The following is a 19,503-nucleotide window of genomic DNA, read 5'->3' on the forward strand; positions in this document are numbered from 1 at the left end:
TTCATTTATGGTGTCGCAGTTTAAGTTAGCAGTATGTATAATGTAATTTTTGATTTACAGCAGTAATTTCTCGAAGCTCAGAAATATGCAGTGTAGTTGACAACATTTTTTTCCTCCACTGACGACCACAAGTCGTTATAGACTTCGGCCACTGCTAAGGCTGCTGGTGGTAACTTTATGGAGCCACCTAATATGTGAGCCACTTTTGCTTCCTATGAAGGGACGTACTGTTACAACCATGCTTTTTCCGGAATTCGAACCCGGGCCCTAAGTATCGCAGTCGACTTCCCTAACCACTGCATGTTTGAAAACATATTTCTAATTACAATATGAGCAGTGACGTGCTCAAAAACTATATATTATCAAATGTAATAAAAAAATATAAAAATGCTGATGTACATAACTATTTTTATATTTTAAAGACGAAATTATGTATTATTTATGACATGCTTAAAAAGGAAATATTCATTTTATGTTAGGTATGCATTCAGTAATATCACCACGAAGGCGCGCTAGGAAGGCGGGAGAAACACCTTATTCTCCCCCTTTGGCGACTGGAATTTCAGGGGAACCAAATCGCCAAATCCTGTGTGTGGAGAATAATCATCCAACATCCTTTTAGTTCGGGTGCCACTGTAGAGACATTAGGTATTTTTTTGAAGCAGGCAAGATGAAAAATTAATGAAAAGGCGGAAGTAACTTATTACTAGTGCTAACTTGACTAACGATAATATCGCCAAACACTTTAGAAAAGTTTAAAAAGATCGCCAACAACTTTGGAAGTTGGTTTCCAAAAAGGACCGCGATCAGTGATGCTAAGTACAAAAGGTACCTAAAAAAAAGGCAAGAAAAAATCAAATAATGCGGAACCAAGAAACTAGCAGCAACTAACGGAATTTGTTGAGTAAACAAAAATTCAAGTTTTGCCTAACCAAGCTTTTTGAATGCTCATACGCGCTATGCTTAAACGGATTCTAATTTTCGTTCTAATGAATGCCAACAGAAAAAAAAACTATTAATAAACACAGCAAAGAATTTGCGTAAAAAGACTGATTTTTTTTTATATGGGACTGTTACACATTAACGTCAGTCTCCAGAGATGTTATTTCAAATTCAGAAGGTGTTTATAAGTATGAATGTATATTCACATTAATACATCAAAATTAATAACGATGATGATGATGATGATGATAAAAAGGGATAATGAAAACAAATATGATTATGAACCGTCCAAAGCATCACAGAAATAAATTTCATAGATGCTTGCTGTCTAATTTACATCACAGTGTTATTCGTATGTGTAAACATGTGTAAACTTTACATTTAATGCTCAATGCAAACTTTATATTTAATTCTCTGAGCATCATATGAAAGTTAACATCTCGTAAGGGTATTTTTTTCATTTTTGTAGCAGACCAAAAATCTCTTAGATTCAAATTTGTTAAGATTGCTATACCTAGTATCAGTCGAAGTGCAGACACTGTCTCTCTATAAATATAATCTTATCCAATATGTCGTCTGATATTAAATTTTGAATATATAGCATAATGAGTCAATTAAGCTATGTATTAGAAATCGTCTGAACCTTTCAAAGTGTTAGCATGATATTCCTTTATTACACAATAGGGTTTAATACACCAGCCAGACGTTGCACAAATAACGTTAATTGGTAGCATCTATGACATAGACGCTACCAAGTCACCTATATTATTCACCTATGTTCACCTATATTATTCAATATCATAATTAGTCCAAAGGGATTTGAATCCCGAAGGACTATTAGTTTCGTTTTGGCATTTTGCGTCGGACTCATAAACGTCGGTTACCTTTTCAAACTGTTGCCACAAAATGTTAGAGTCCTGCATTATATTTGAAGAAATTAAATAATGAAAAATCTGCATAAATGTATGTATATTTCTCGTATTGTGATAAAACAATGGTACATAGAGTCATCGAATTTTGAATAACGTAATCCTCCAACGAATATGAGCATGTGGAAGAACAAATTTGAAATTTGAAATTTGTTTTATGATCGATTTCCTATTTTTTAAAACTTTGACGAATTTTTGATTAACAAACTCAAGGATTTCAAAGCGAGCAATGGCAACGTTGTGCAGAAAAAACATTTTTATCTCCAGCGCGTGAGTTCACAAAACGTTAAAAAAACGTAATTTAATTTGGACGTAATTTAAAATCTGAAACATTTCAGATTTTTTTTTATTTTATTATTTGAATTTTATTGTTATCATTCTAATATGTTTGAACATTTAATTAATATATTTAAAAAGGTTCCCAAATTTAATCGTTGCCTAAAGTGCAAATCTTCATATTCTGGTGATGTTAACTGGTAGCATGTTCAGATAGTAATCGGTAGATCTAGAGTTCGAAACCTGAAAAGCGCTTAGCTAATTTTTCGTGTTTCCTGCTGTAAGGAAGGCTTTAATATCTGTACAGTGGGGCTTGCCTAAAATGCAGCGGACAATTATTCCTCAACAAGTGGTTAGGATACGTTGGGTTTATTTAATTATAGCAAAGCACTCAAGGACTATCTTCCTAGGTAGAGGGAGAACTTCGTGAAGGACTTTCTAAAGGAACCTGACTCGCATACATGCTGCACAAGGAGAAAACCATGAATGTGCCTATGCAGCCAACCCTTTGGCAGGGATTCGAATCCCGGAGCGAACTACCAGTATCCAGCGAATTTACCGCTCAGCCGTTGGAGGCCCCCTCATCAAGCAGATTTGCTCCACTGGGTCTCGTTTCCCCTTTTCCAAACGGCCTTTAATTGGGAGAGAATATAAGGAATGTTCGCCTTCCCCCACTGCTTGCTTCCGCCATGTACTTGGTAGCGCGTACAGTTAGTAATCAGAAGATCCTAAATTAGAATCCCGGCAAACACATAGCTAAATTTTCGTTTTTCCTACTCCAAATAAATGCAAATGCCAAATATCTCTGCAAAGCGATATGAATTTTGTTCTTATATGCAAGACTACGGATATTGAAAGACGACGATTTTTCCTTTTAATATTAAGTTAGGAAATGACTTTTCCGTTTGGGTAAAATCGTAAGCTATCCCACTGTCAGGATATGTGGCATAGAAACCTGCTATTTCGCTGAAATTCACCAAATCTAAGAACTTTCAATGTCATTTAATGTAAAATGTGTATTGGCTCCTTTTTTCCTTCAAGAAAAATGTGGTGGTTTTTTTGGAACTCGATATGTTGAGGATGTTTCTGCAAATGGAATATACTCACAGTTCAGTAAATTCCAGGTTCCAGCATGATAAGGTTCCATTTCATTCGAACTTCAAGGTGCATAGCTTCTTGGATGATGAGCTATCAACGTCAGTAAATCCTCGACAAAGGGAAGATGATTTAACATTGTTCGAATGGTCACCAAAGTTGCTCGACTTGACGCACAGGGATTTTATTTGCCTTTAGATGTATTAGATTTGCCTTCAGATGTATTAGACGCCTTTAGATATAGACACGTTTTGTTTGTATTTTCACATTAACATTGAAATCAGATCTATGCATAACACAACATCAGAAAATCTTGAGGACTACTTTGGTGACTATCAGCAGGGAACGTTACAACGCATGTGGCTAGAATTCGAGCATCACGTGGACTTGAGTTGTGTACCAAACGCGGCAAACATCAAACAGTTAAAGTATTGGGACTAAAATCTGAAAGCTTTCGTTTGATTTCATGTAGAGTTCAATTTTTGTTTGCAATAGCAATTTATTTGCAATTTGTTTTACGAAATACAGCGTTTTCAAATCCAATGCATCTTTTCCACGACCCTATACTATAAACCTCGTTCACGGATTGAACTTCTGGAATACTACAGTCATTAGGATTTCTGTAAAGTCATTAGGATTTTTGAAGCAGGAGAACATGAAAAATGATCATCGCCTTCGCCGGGACTCGAACCTGGACCTCTCGAATACTCGTGGAGTGTGATTCCAGTTACACCACAAATGCATGCAGAAAGGAGGGAGGAAAAGAACTTATAGAAGTTCTGAAAGGATATCAGATAAATCGTGAAAGAAAGAGAAAATATTTAATTCTAAAGAGTGATAAGAAATTTCAAAGAGGATAATTTGTGTACAAATGGACACTTTAGTGAAAATTTCTTTTTTAAACAACAGTTTATTCTTGAAACGTCTTTAAACGTTGTCTCATTATACTTTACATAAAAGTACTACCTTTTATTTATCTATTATACACACATTTTCTTTCTGAGGTAGCTGCGCGGTTTTAGTGTTTCATTACGCACTTCTTTGCTGTTTGATGTGTTATTTCATAACTTCACTTAAATTATTTTATTACATTGCTCGCATGTGAATTAGCTTTCAATAGATTATACCGAACAATTATTTTTTGAGATGCTTTATTTATAGTTAAAATGTTCTTGTTAAGGCCAACGTGACAGCAGTTGCTTTCTTGACACATCTCTTGAAATATGAACAATTTCAGCATTTTTATACATCAGAAAATATTTCGTTTAAATTAAAGTTGAATAATAATCTGGATTAGAATCGGAAGCCATAATCCTTAATAATCAGATCATGAATGATCTGAATATTTGGTCTGAAATGTTAGTGATTTTAGACATCGCACAATAAACCAAATGTGTTTATCACATCAATTGCAATGCATTTATTATAATTATTCATCAGGAGATTGTTTCACAAAATGAAATTCAAGCTGTACAAAGTTTATTCTGAACAAATGTAATTTTGGGAATTATTCCTCGAGTCATCGAGTTAGTTCTGTAAGCAAATTTTAGTATTATTGTCGTTATGCCGAGCTATTCCCACAGAACTTTCTTTATCGTTTCAATGAATGATGACATTTTAAATGCGAGATTGGAGCCTCTGAGATAATGGATGTTTCCCAATGTTTATGGTATCAATTTCTGTTCTTAAATAAACTTCCGTAAAACATAGAATAAATAAACTTCAAAATCTGATCCTCAACGAATTTAATTCATTAATTTAACTTCAACGAATGTCTTTCAGCAGCTGTTTTCTGCAATTAATATCATCACACATATTGCCCATGTACTTTCAACTTATCTCTTATGTCTCTTTACATTGTCCAAAGGATACTAATCAATATTCACACGTAACCCTATAATCGCAGGCGCTCACTTTTGCCTCCACTTTTTTCTGTTTCCCAATGTTTATGGTATCAATTTCTGTTCTTAAATAAACTTCCCTAAAACATAGAATAAATAAACTTCAAAATCTGATCCTCAACGAATTTAATTCATTAATTTAACTTCAACGAATGTCTTTCAGCAGCTGTTTTCTGCAATTAATATCATCACACATATTGCCCATGTACTTTCAACTTATCTCTTATGTCTCTTTACATTGTCCAAAGGATACTAATCAATATTCACACGTAACCCTATAATCGCAGGCGCTCACTTTTGCCTCCACTTTTTTCTGTTTCCCAATGTTTATGGTATCAATTTCTGTTCTTAAATAAACTTCCCTAAAACATAGAATAAATAAACTTCAAAATCTGATCCTCAACGAATTTAATTCATTAATTTAACTTCAACGAATGTCTTTCAGCAGCTGTTTTCTGCAATTAATATCATCACACATATTGCCCATGTACTTTCAACTTATCTCTTATGTCTCTTTACATTGTCCAAAGGATACTAATCAATATTCACACGTAACCCTATAATCGCAGGCGCTCACTTTTGCCTCCACTTTTTTCTGTTTCCCAATGTTTATGGTATCAATTTCTGTTCTTAAATAAACTTCCCTAAAACATAGAATAAATAAACTTCAAAATCTGATCCTCAACGAATTTAATTTATTAATCTAACTTCAACGAATGTCTTTCAGCAGCTGTTTTCTGCAATTAATATCATCACACATATTGCCCATGTACTTTCAACTTATCTCTTATGTCTCTTTACATTGTCCAAAGGATACTAATCAATATTCACACGTAACCCTATAATCGCAGGCGCTCACTTTTGCCTCCACTTTTTTCTGTTTCCCAATGTTTATGGTATCAATTTCTGTTCTTAAATAAACTTCCCTAAAACATAGAATAAATAAACTTCAAAATCTGATCCTCAACGAATTTAATTCATTAATTTAACTTCAACGAATGTCTTTCAGCAGCTGTTTTCTACAATTAATATCATCACACATATTGCCCATGTACTTTCAACTTATCTCTTATGTCTCTTTACATTGTCCAAAGGATACTAATCAATATTCACACGTAACCCTATAATCGCAGGCGCTCACTTTTGCCTCCACTTTTTTCTGTTTCCCAATGTTTATGGTATCAATTTCTGTTCTTAAATAAACTTCCCTAAAACATAGAATAAATAAACTTCAAAATCTGATCCTCAACGAATTTAATTCATTAATTTAACTTCAACGAATGTCTTTCAGCAGCTGTTTTCTGCAATTAATATCATCACACATATTGCCCATGTACTTTCAACTTATCTCTTATGTCTCTTTACATTGTCCAAAGGATACTAATCAATATTCACACGTAACCCTATAATCGCAGGCGCTCACTTTTGCCTCCACTTTTTTCTGTTTCCCAATGTTTATGGTATCAATTTCTGTTCTTAAATAAACTTCCCTAAAACATAGAATAAATAAACTTCAAAATCTGATCCTCAACGAATTTAATTTATTAATCTAACTTCAACGAATGTCTTTCAGCAGCTGTTTTCTGCAATTAATATCATCACACATATTGCCCATGTACTTTCAACTTATCTCTTATGTCTCTTTACATTGTCCAAAGGATACTAATCAATATTCACACGTAACCCTATAATCGCAGGCGCTCACTTTTGCCTCCACTTTTTTCTGTTTCCCAATGTTTATGGTATCAATTTCTGTTCTTAAATAAACTTCCCTAAAACATAGAATAAATAAACTTCAAAATCTGATCCTCAACGAATTTAATTTATTAATCTAACTTCAACGAATGTCTTTCAGCAGCTGTTTTCTGCAATTAATATCATCACACATATTGCCCATGTACTTTCAACTTATCTCTTATGTCTCTTTACATTGTCCAAAGGATACTAATCAATATTCACACGTAACCCTATAATCGCAGGCGCTCACTTTTGCCTCCACTTTTTTCTGTTTCCCAATGTTTATGGTATCAATTTCTGTTCTTAAATAAACTTCCCTAAAACATAGAATAAATAAACTTCAAAATCTGATCCTCAACGAATTTAATTTATTAATCTAACTTCAACGAATGTCTTTCAGCAGCTGTTTTCTGCAATTAATATCATCACACATATTGCCCATGTACTTTCAACTTATCTCTTATGTCTCTTTACATTGTCCAAAGGATACTAATCAATATTCACACGTAACCCTATAATCGCAGGCGCTCACTTTTGCCTCCACTTTTTTCTGTTTCCCAATGTTTATGGTATCAATTTCTGTTCTTAAATAAACTTCCCTAAAACATAGAATAAATAAACTTCAAAATCTGATCCTCAACGAATTTAATTTATTAATCTAACTTCAACGAATGTCTTTCAGCAGCTGTTTTCTGCAATTAATATCATCACACATATTGCCCATGTACTTTCAACTTATCTCTTATGTCTCTTTACATTGTCCAAAGGATACTAATCAATATTCACACGTAACCCTATAATCGCAGGCGCTCACTTTTGCCTCCACTTTTTTCTGTTTCCCAATGTTTATGGTATCAATTTCTGTTCTTAAATAAACTTCCCTAAAACATAGAATAAATAAACTTCAAAATCTGATCCTCAACGAATTTAATTTATTAATCTAACTTCAACGAATGTCTTTCAGCAGCTGTTTTCTGCAATTAATATCATCACACATATTGCCCATGTACTTTCAACTTATCTCTTATGTCTCTTTACATTGTCCAAAGGATACTAATCAATATTCACACGTAACCCTATAATCGCAGGCGCTCACTTTTGCCTCCACTTTTTTCTGTTTCCCAATGTTTATGGTATCAATTTCTGTTCTTAAATAAACTTCCCTAAAACATAGAATAAATAAACTTCAAAATCTGATCCTCAACGAATTTAATTCATTAATTTAACTTCAACGAATGTCTTTCAGCAGCTGTTTTCTGCAATTAATATCATCACACATATTGCCCATGTACTTTCAACTTATCTCTTATGTCTCTTTACATTGTCCAAAGGATACTAATCAATATTCACACGTAACCCTATAATCGCAGGCGCTCACTTTTGCCTCCACTTTTTTCTGTTTCCCAATGTTTATGGTATCAATTTCTGTTCTTAAATAAACTTCCCTAAAACATAGAATAAATAAACTTCAAAATCTGATCCTCAACGAATTTAATTTATTAATCTAACTTCAACGAATGTCTTTCAGCAGCTGTTTTCTGCAATTAATATCATCACACATATTGCCCATGTACTTTCAACTTATCTCTTATGTCTCTTTACATTGTCCAAAGGATACTAATCAATATTCACACGTAACCCTATAATCGCAGGCGCTCACTTTTGCCTCCACTTTTTTCTGTTAACTGTCACAATTTTTATTTCCTTTTATTGGAAAGTATAACGGTTTTTGCTAGGTGATTCGCTCATATTTCATTCAGGCTAACTACAGTTTCTGTTATGTAAATGATCGAAGCCAAGAAAATAACGATAATTACTATTTACCCCGTCATTATTCAGACAACTAACAAGCATCTTAAAATATTAAAATACAAAAAAAAGGAATTTTATTTAGCTTTTGATAATTTAATTATTTTTTACGTCTAGAAGTAACAATTTTAATAGGATTCTTTCGCTTATAAGAGCAAAACAAAACTGTGCAATAAATTCTTTAATTTATTTAATTTTAAAGTAATTTTTCCCAAATGCAGCATGCTTAATAATTAAATTAGTTTATCAAATAGTAAGTATTATCATGCAAAAGAATTAATGTTTCTAACCTGGTAGTTTGTTTATCACTAATAACTAATCATTAACTAATTTTTATTATGCATTTTTATAGTGCAGGTACATTTTTGGTGACTCATACTGAATATTGATAGTAACTGCATACTTAACCCAAACCGTTCTGGATTTCATTTAGATTAATTTTATGTGTTAGGTCTGCGTATGATGACTATGAAACTATATTAACATATTTGGAAATGACAGAACCAAAATTACGTTTATGTGGCCATGCCAATTTCTATTATTTTAAGCCATAGAGGAGCTACACTACGCTCAAACTATTAAATTTAGAATGTGAAAAATTTGTAATATTTTACCGTATTTAAAATATTACTAATTTAGCTTATGCATTTTCTAGTATTTCATCGCGAATGTACCAAATGTGCTAGAATTGAGTAAATCAAAACAAATGCTCAAATTGCCTAGCTAAAATTCAAAAGAAAATTAATTTAAATAGCTGTGAAAAGATGATTATGAAGATATGTAAACTCTTCCATGTGTTTTTTATTTTCTTCTCCATATCTGGATCAAGCAAAAGCATGAAACCGCAACAAAAAATGATGTCTCTCCGAAACTTCTACTCCTCTTCTTTCACAAAAAATTTTACTTTTTAAACTTGAAGCCTAATTATTAATTAAACACTCTTCTGACGCATTAACGCCTCACATGAATCTGTTTGGTCAATCACCGTCTACCTCAACCTTTCCCGAACCTATTATATCCATGATATAATTAAATTAAGGCGCGCACGTTTTCTTCTACGCGCCCCAAAAAAGATATATAGATATTTCATCTTTCGTTCGCTGTTGGAAATTATCTGTTATATGACAGACCCCCGACAAAACATCTCCCGCGAAACAATACGTTTGCTTTCTCTTTACATCATAGTTCAATGATCATTAAATGGTGTCAGTCTTCACCTCAAGTCCTTATTTTCAAAGTCGCCGCTCTGTAATGTCCTGCAACGAAGATAAATTTTAACTTTCTTCTTCCAGGTCTTCAACATAAGAGACGGAAAAGGCATTCTCTCTTTTCTATAACAGATAAAAGAGCGAAACGGATCCAGTTTTACTACCGCCTACAGCTCATTTCCTAACACTAGTTTCAATAATTGGGAATATCATTGAAGTCAAAATCTCTAGATAACAATTGCTGCTATACATGCTTCAAATTACACTGCGAAATAAAGATGCAAGAGTGAAAAAATACCTTATAACTTCATTAACATAAATATCCTCACAGCATCAGTTTTAGTTCGATATGTCCCTGGAAATGTTGAATATCTTAATTGTCGGATGTGCTGCGAATATGACTTTTAAAAGATCAATAAAATATATCGAAAGGTAAACTTTCCCTTTTGTCTTCTTCGTGGTGGGCAGCTTGACAGAACAACTCTGAATAATCCAGTCTGGAAATGGGAAGCAATCCAGTCTAAAATGAACTAATCCAGTCTAAAAATGGGAGGCTTCATTTAACAACACAACATACTTCATTAGAAGTTACACAAAAACTTAAATGATAGAAGCATATTAATCACAAACACGTAAGCTGTAATCATGGCTGCTTGTCTTCATTTCAAACACGTAAGCAGCAATCATGGCTGCTTCCCATCGTTCTCATTCTGACTCTTTAGTTTCTCTGGTTTTTTAGTCCTCAGTTCACTTCAGTTAATGAGGCTGCTCAGCAGCGACAATGACTGAATACCCAGACGATACATTGTTTAAGTCACTATGTCATATGATAAGAAAAGATGACCTTTGCACACGGATTGTAAAATATTTTAAGGACTTCATTTAACAACAAGAGTGTATTCGTACAGAGAAATTCCCCCTTAAAGAATAGAGGAATGTTTACTCTCGTTAGTTTCTTTAACGATTTTTCTTTGGCGAATTTACTCGAGAATATTATAGGGGTATACTTAGAATAAACAAGTACAAACAGAAGAGGGTTGGATACCAGAATTTCACTGTTTGTAATACAGCTATAGTGCCGCCGCACTAACTCTGCAGTTCCGCTCCGGGTTTGAGGAAGAACACCCTGGGGAAGGTCTGAGAGGTTTCCCGCACCTCTTCCCTTACCATTAACTTCTCGAGAGGACGTGCTGTGTGTTTTGAGTTCCCCCTTGCCGCACAGACCCTACAGGCTTACGAACATCCATGCTTTTTTCGCAATTCGAACGCTGACTCTTCGGTACGGCAGCCGGTATCACTAACCACTATATGCGCGGCATTGGGAATCTATAGTATGTATTCGAAAGAATGTGTTATAGGGTTATTCCGAAATGTTCTGAGGATGTAATAAATAGCATTTTAAATTTCTTACACCTTATGATGTCCCTAGCTCAAATATCCTCTGGTTTGATATTAATTCGAAAGTTCTAGAAGTGTTCAGGATGTTTTGAAGATACTCACCTATTCTATGAGCTACAAACTCAAGATATCTTGGAGAGGGTTTGTGCTATATGGAAATCTAATTCTGAGCTTTGCTTCTTTATAAACGTATACAGCTAACTAATTTGATATTTAAATATTAAACTGAGAATATAATTTGTTTCCAACGCAAGGAGAAAAGACTAAAAAAGTATATTTAAAAATAATTAAAATTCTTATAACTTTTAAATTATAATATTTACAATCAACACTAAATTTAAATGAAATTTGCAATTTATTAGAAAAAATTGCCAATGAGATACATTCCGCAAGAGGAGAAGAGGAAGAATGACTTTGTTGTTTACATTAGCTATGCTATACATAAGTCATGTGATCTCTGAGGTCATCTGCATTGTTTATATACATTAGCTACGCATAAGTCACGTGATCCCTGATGTCATCGGAATGTATCTTATTCTGAGAAATGCTACATTCGCGCGTGCATTTGCTTATAATAACACATGATTTATCTGTACAAGTAAAAATTTGAAAACAATACTACAGTTCTTAATAATTATTTAAATTTTAATTCCATCTTTTCAAATTAAAAGAATATTGTTTTTATCATTATTAAACTAAATTACCAAAGCAAAAACATCTTAATAACTTAACACCAGTACCAGTTCATTCACTAGTTCATTCACCAGTTCATTTTTCATAACTATTAACAACATCGGTTGTTTAATAGTTATGAAAAAGCATGTAATAAATGTTAACAAGGATATATTTATAAATATCATTTATATTCGGCATTTAATTCATCCTTTTGCAAGTATTTATGCCATCAGCATAAGTAATATAACAGCCATTTTGTCACCCTATGATATGTAACCCGGCTCATATAACATCGTTTCCTTACACATGAAGTTCAACAAATTTCGTGCAGATTACAATTTCTTAAACACTGGTCTTTGACATACGCTTCCGATTAACGACAATTCTTAAACAAAATAGAGAATTTTATGGAAACATTTTAGCCCTGGGGAAGGAAACGAGGAAGTTAGCTGGTGAAATACACATTTTCTGATCATTTTATAGACAGCAAATGCATTTTGAAGCATGAAACATGAGAAATCAGCAGTGCCTTGGCCGGGAGTCAAACAACTTATATCTCGATTGTCGTGTCCAATGGGCGTGCTTGCCAAATACACCTCGAAGGCAGGGCTAAAGAAGAAGAAAATTCTGTATAATTTTAGAGGCCAACAACAAATTTACAAACGAGCGTTGTTTTGATTAATCGTCAAAGCAGAAACTTTTATTTGCAACTATTTCCTAAAATTAGTCGGCGCACCAGCTACCAACCTGAAAAAGTCGCAGAATAGTAATGATTCAGTCCGGATTCGAGTTCTTACTAAAGGTGTGTCTGCATGGGAATTTTCGTCTTTTTTCCCATAAGTAATGTGAATAAGAGCCAGTTTTCCTTCAAAGGTCTGTAGAGTATTATTTAATTTTCTAACCAATTATTTTAGTAACGGCAATATTTAAATTAGAAAGAAGGTAGTATTCAAAGGAAAGTTTTGGAGGGTGAAATTAGAGAGTGTTCTTTCTGCTGGAAAGCCACGGTGCTAACTTTGATTCTCTGGATAATAGAACTCTGTGGCGTTGGGTTATTCTTGCTTGTTTACTCCGACTACTAGTTAAAGACAGGTCGAGCTACAGTTAAACAGCAAAACCGTTAGGCTGTACTTAAATTCATCAATTTTAAATTTATTCAGTCCCTTTTGATTTACGTCCAAAATGTTGGCTTCTGTAAGCACGAGCTCGTACCAACTGTTAAACTTTATTTGAGTTAATAAAGGGTTTTTTACACCCTTCTTCTAATTATTTAGTACTTTAAAAGTATTAATTTCGCACTCAAAGGTATAAAACTTTGTTATATAAATATTTAGACTTAGTATTCCTAAATCTCATCCATCTTCAAATGTTAAAAATATTTTCATAAAATTTTTAATCTAATTTTATCATTGGAAGCATATATTTCTGGAAACAATACTTAAGGAAATAAAGTTTAAAACCACATTTTTTTAATATCCACTTTTATCGTGCCTGTATTACTCTTTTACCCATAATCGTTTTTAAGCTAAAGGTAAAAAGACAATTTTCGCATGTTGTACATTCGCTAACATATATTTTCCAAATTCCAGCTTTCGAAAACTACTAGCTAAAATATCCTGCAGGAAGATTTGGATGTTTCATTTATGATTCTCGGATATGCTGGATTTTTCTGGAAGCATTAAGAATGCAAGAGATACGTTGCAGTAAAATAACATTAGAATATTATTGAAATAATAATTTACTACAAAAAATACAGCAAGTTGAAATGTACATTTTATTTGGATTTCTGAACCATAACGGAATACAATACGTATTTATTCCTAGAACATTCTTAGAAAACAGCACGCAATTCCTAGAATGGAACACACAGTGCGCATGTTAGAAATAATTTCGCCGGCCTTTTCTCCTTAGAGTAGTCGAAATAATATGATAAAATGCATTATATTACATTTCTATTTATTTCCCTGTATACTGTTACTATAACATAAGAGCTTATCTATTCAAAGTTTGAGATAGAATCTTGTTTCTTAGACTCAAAACCTTTTAATATGAAATCTTTAATCCTGTAAGAAGACCCATTTATCTCGAGGAAATTTTACGAAGATCACCAAAATAAAGTTTGCAGTTTAATATATATTTAGGGAAGAACTCTCGTCAGAGAAAACTTTCATTAAAATGGTAATTACTGCGCGATGTTTAAGGCTTCAGAGCTTATTGCTTTTTAAAGATTACAATATTTTTATCAGGTTTCTCTAGTCGCTATCGATGCTTTTAGTTCAATAACAAGACTTATGCTTTGCCATCGGAAGAATTCTGATCGGAAGACTTCTGATATAAGAAATGGAACACCCGATTATAAAAACGCGTGCAGTTCCATCGTAATAAAATGTAGAGAAAGTGCAAGATATTTTTGAAGGAAACGTTATGCACTAAAACAAGAAATGATGCACCTCAGTTAAGGAGAAGAAAAAAATTCATTTTAAAGTATAAGGAAAGTAAACGTTTCTATAAAAGATTTATCTCCTGCTAAAAATATTGCCATGTCAAAATGCAAAATGATTTTGTAATTTTATAACGATTCTAACAGTGGAGAAGAAAGAAAGGGATAAAATTTGTAAGCAAAGGTACCTAGTTTAGCATCGAATTTCAACTAAAAGATGTAACCCTTTATCAGGATTTAAAATCCCACTTCTTAGAGTGTGACGTCTTTACATCCACAAATCTTCCATTTATAAGATATCTTTTAAGCGAAATATCAACCAGCATATGTAGAAATCATTGTCTTTAGATTTAGTTGTTGGAACTTGAAGTATCTTTCAAGCAAGTAAATTAACCTAATAAGCGTAGAAATTGTTGTCATTTGACATATCTATCGGAAATAGTTGGAATTACGATTTGAACCTGAAGTTTGATATGACATCAAGCATTCGCTATTGTTGGTTCATATAAGATTACATCCGATCTAGCTAGCAGAATTAAAGGATTTTTTATCCTTAGTCGTAAATATGGTTTAGTAAAATATAATTATTTTTTATAGAAACAACACTCAATTCAATGTATATGAGATGCAATAACTATACAAAGCAAAGCTCTGGTAATTTAAAATGTAATTGAAAATTTTTGTGATACTTTAAAGTGTATCACGAAAATAATTCACTTGAAAAACAATAATATGCAAGTGATTAAAACAGTAATTCCTTGCATGCTAACATATGTGTTTTCTGAATTCAGAACCTCGTATTTTAAATTATTGTAACTGCTGAAATCAAACGTTTAAACATTTCATTTATTAAAATCCATCTATTTCTTACACAAAATTCATTTAATATAGCCAAGATTAAAGGAAATATTTGTATGTATTTCTTAGAGTAGCAGTATAGTTTTTGCAGTGTTGTCCTGTGCAGAAAAACAGTAAAGTTATAACTTCGAATTTTACTTCAAGAGTGTTGTAAGGATTATGTTAATTTTATTAACAGTTACATTTTGAGTTAAACTTCCTTTCCTATCGATTTTTTTTTAACTTTACCACTTCCGGCCAGAACGTAGTTTTAGAATCAAATCTGAATGCTAATAAGGAAGAGCGGTATTTAACCGCGAAGTTCTACTGTCTTTGCGAGAGATATACCAGATATACTGGCAACACGCGTCCACCTTTTCAGGCTACTCTCTCGTAAGCTATTATTACGCTCGGCCGTACTTTAGGCCCTTGAAAGCTTCGCAGTCAATTAGCGTTAAAGGGCCAACTCTGTTAAATTTTGATAACTTCGGCTATATCTCTTTAGTGAAGATTAGTTTAGTTTGATGTCGGCTTTATTGTACAACTCCAAGACGAAGTTCTGTTAAATCTTAGTTGAATAATAAAAGGTCTTTTAACCCTTTCCAAGTTTATTTATTGTCTCGCGAACTCAAGCGATTATTCGCTTACTAGTTCTTTAGATTATCAGTTTTAACTGTAACTTAGATTTACACAGTAGAGAATCCTACAATACAATCTAGCCTCAACCACAAGCTACATATCTCACCTAAATCACGAGTTATCATCATACAAAAACTCTATTTTTTAAAAGGGCCAGCTCGAATCTCACTTCATCTGTGTCCTCTGTTTTAAATACTTTTCTTAATAAATCTAAAATTGAATTAATAATAATAAAGTAACCATTATAGTGTAGAGACATTAGGATTTTTTGGAAGCCAGAGAGATGAAAAATTAGCAACCGCCTTCACCGGGAATCGAACCACGGACCGCTGGAATACCGGGCCAGCGTGCTACCGTTACACCACGAAGGCACGCTAGGGAAGTGGGAGAAATACCTTATATACTCCTCTTTTTAAAGGGCGACTAAGGTTTTAGGGGACCTAGTCGCCAAATCCTGGGTGCGGAGAATCATCATCCACAACCCTTTTAGTTCGGGCGCCACTTGTAGAGACATTAGGTTAATTGGAAGCAGAAAAGATGAAAAATATGCAACCGCCTTGGCCGGGAATCGAACCACGGAGCTCTGGAATACCGGCCCAGCGTGCTACCATTACACCACGAAGGAACGATATTGAAGTGGGAGAAATACCTTATAATAGAATAATCTATTGAGTAAACCAGAAACGAATGAAGTAAAACGCTGGGAGATGAGGCTGTTAACAATTTTAGAAAAACCTGGAGAAGGAGGAAAATTATTAAGAGGAGGAATCTTGATATATGTAAGGCTTACGAAAGTCTGTTTCACTATGGCAAGAAGCAATTTGGATAATTTACCAGAACTGAAATAAAAAGAATGGTTAAAATAACAATGTGGCTAATCTTTGGAATATGGTAACAGGTAGTTTGGACATTTTGGTAAGGAGATAAAGGCTACTAGCTAGGACTTTGCAAAGTACATGGATAAAGTCAAGAGTGTGCGCAATGCCATTTTTGTGCAATTCTGGGATTTTTTTTTTTTTTTTTTTTAGTGAAAATAGATCGACGTGTACATGGATACCGTGTATGTGCAATTCTTAAAACCGCGGCTAGCAGTGGACGATTCTGCACTTTCTCCCAATTTCGCACCTAATCTTCGTCATTATTATGCACTTTTTTTTTCCATAAAAGTTCTAGCATAAGTGTAATTCGGCTAGCAGATTGTTGGAAAGAAATGTTGAGTAAAAAAAAAAAAAAAAAAAAAAAAAAAAAACATGCCTTTACTTCGTAAAAACAAAATGGCGTCAAAAACAAAAAAACTAGCAAATTGCTGTAGCAGGGTTGGTCGCCAAATTTTCGCCAAAAAGTCGCCAAGTTACCATAATTCGAAGATTAACCAACAATGTTTATATATGAAATTAGTTAAATTCATTGATTTTTTTCCTCATACAATTCACGTACTTCAGCACTAAATTTTAAGGCCGACGTTTGACTGATGGATATTAATTCCTACTGACAAGGAATGATATAAATTTCCGGAGAATTAAAATCCGAAATAGTGCCTTTTAACGACTAAATGAGGAGATTTTTTATAAGAAATAAAAGATGTTGAAGGTGACCTTATGAAGAATTAGCGGCGACGAGCTTATGGAAATTTTCTTTATTAATTTTCAGATAAAACCGGTTTTAAAGCTCTATCAGTAAATGAGAGAGAGACTTCTTACGGCTAAGATTTCAAATCATCAGGCTCCGAAGCGGGGACGTTATTAAAGACACAAAGTAACCCAATACAGAAAAATACTCTTTTAAGCAATTTGTACTCAAAACAATGCTTATAAATATTTGTAAGCGCTGAAAGTATGGCACTATGTTTTCTCAAAATTAATATTTTGATTTACCAGGAATAAAGATTACAGAAAACGAAATAGATACGATTTAAGAAATCTCAGCAAGAGAAATTAACTTTTCAATTTCACTATGAAATACATGGAGTTTAGAAGTCGACTTTGAAGAAAATGTAAGCTTTTTCAAGTGAAATTTATTATTCAAAAGAGAATGAACACCTGGAAAACCGTAAATGAATTCTAAGGTACTTTTCAAAAATTCAAATAACGCTTTAACAATAAGTGTCATTATAGTGTAAAACAGTATTTTTTTAATAAACAAATATTTAAATATGGCGACAAAATTATCGGTTGTAAAATTTAAGGTGCAGTTCAAAAATAATAAATAACTATGCTATATGCTTTTGCTAACTTGAAAGATTAAGAGGTAATAAATAATACAACGGCTTTTAGGATTAGAAACGTCGAAAGCTGAAAAATACTTTATGAAAGTGGCAGTATTTTTCTCTCTTTAAAATATTCGCTCCCATCATCATTGTAAATATTTTTGTTCCTAATAGGTATTTAGTTTCCTTTATCAGCTCAAAAGTAATAATATTTGAGAGCATTATATTTAATTATTTAGATGTAATACCGTTTCGGGAATTTATGTGAATTGGGTTAAGTATCAAATAAAATGTTTTCCAAACGTAGAATGCATTCGACATTAATGCATGATGTATTTCAGTGGGTATGTGGAGGCGGAAAAAGAAATTTCAGGAATTGATTAAAAAAGTTTTATTTCGTTACTATTTGTATGGACATGTTTATCCTAAATATGTATTATTGCGATAGTAGATGTCTGTTTAGCAGCGAAAGTAATCCTTGGGCCATTCTTCAAAGCATGCCTCATTCGAACTGCTAACTTTATTATGGGTGTGTGGTTAAGATGGAATTTGTGGATTTTACTAATAATAGTTAGCTCCTTTATTAGTTGAAGTTACCACCAAATATTGCACTACGCATTCTATCCTCATATTTTAAAACACTAATATAGAATTAGTAAATATTTAGTTGTAGGGGACATACATTTAATAAAACATTAAACTTTGAGTATGGTTGAATAATATGCCTAAACATCAAGCGTTATCTTATTCTGTTATTTTAGAGTTCCTCTTATTCTGCTAAAGTGAATGTCGAGGAATCTAGTGAACTGCTAAAGGAATTATCGCTTAGTTCAAATAACAGAGATCGTAAACTCAAGAAGGGTTAATTACCGTTTATTTCACTCAAAATAAGATGAACAGTCGGCCGCTTTCTTCGGGTTTACAATAAAACCTCCACTTGGGATAAAACTCAAGTTTTTTTTCTGTTTCATCTAAAAGCCTTTTTATTAGTTAATATCGGATATTTATTTAAATTAAGATTCATGATGAATCAGACTGAAAACATCTGACTAAAAACTTTCAGCACACAAACATCTGACTGAATGCATCAATCAGCAAACATCAGACTTGAAACATTCAAGAGATAAAACAGATGCCAAAAGGAAATTCTGCATAAAGACTATAAAGAAATATTTACAAAATTCCTTCAAATAAGCCAGCATCTAAAATTATAATTTGATCAAGTCTCAAAAGTATAAAATACAACCAATGCCATGGTCACCAGTGCGAAATAAATCACAAATATCAGAAAAAAGATACAGCATCTAAACTGAAGACCTCCTATTGATCACAAAAATGTTATGCTTATAAAAAATGAAAAAAGGATGATGATGATTAATGTCCATTATATTGATCTTTCTTAAAATGATAA

This window comes from Stegodyphus dumicola, chromosome 7 (assembly GCF_044657685.1).
Source record: "Stegodyphus dumicola isolate Sdum_Otavi_A_Nest chromosome 7, ASM4465768v1".
NCBI classification, from domain to species: domain Eukaryota; kingdom Metazoa; phylum Arthropoda; class Arachnida; order Araneae; family Eresidae; genus Stegodyphus; species Stegodyphus dumicola.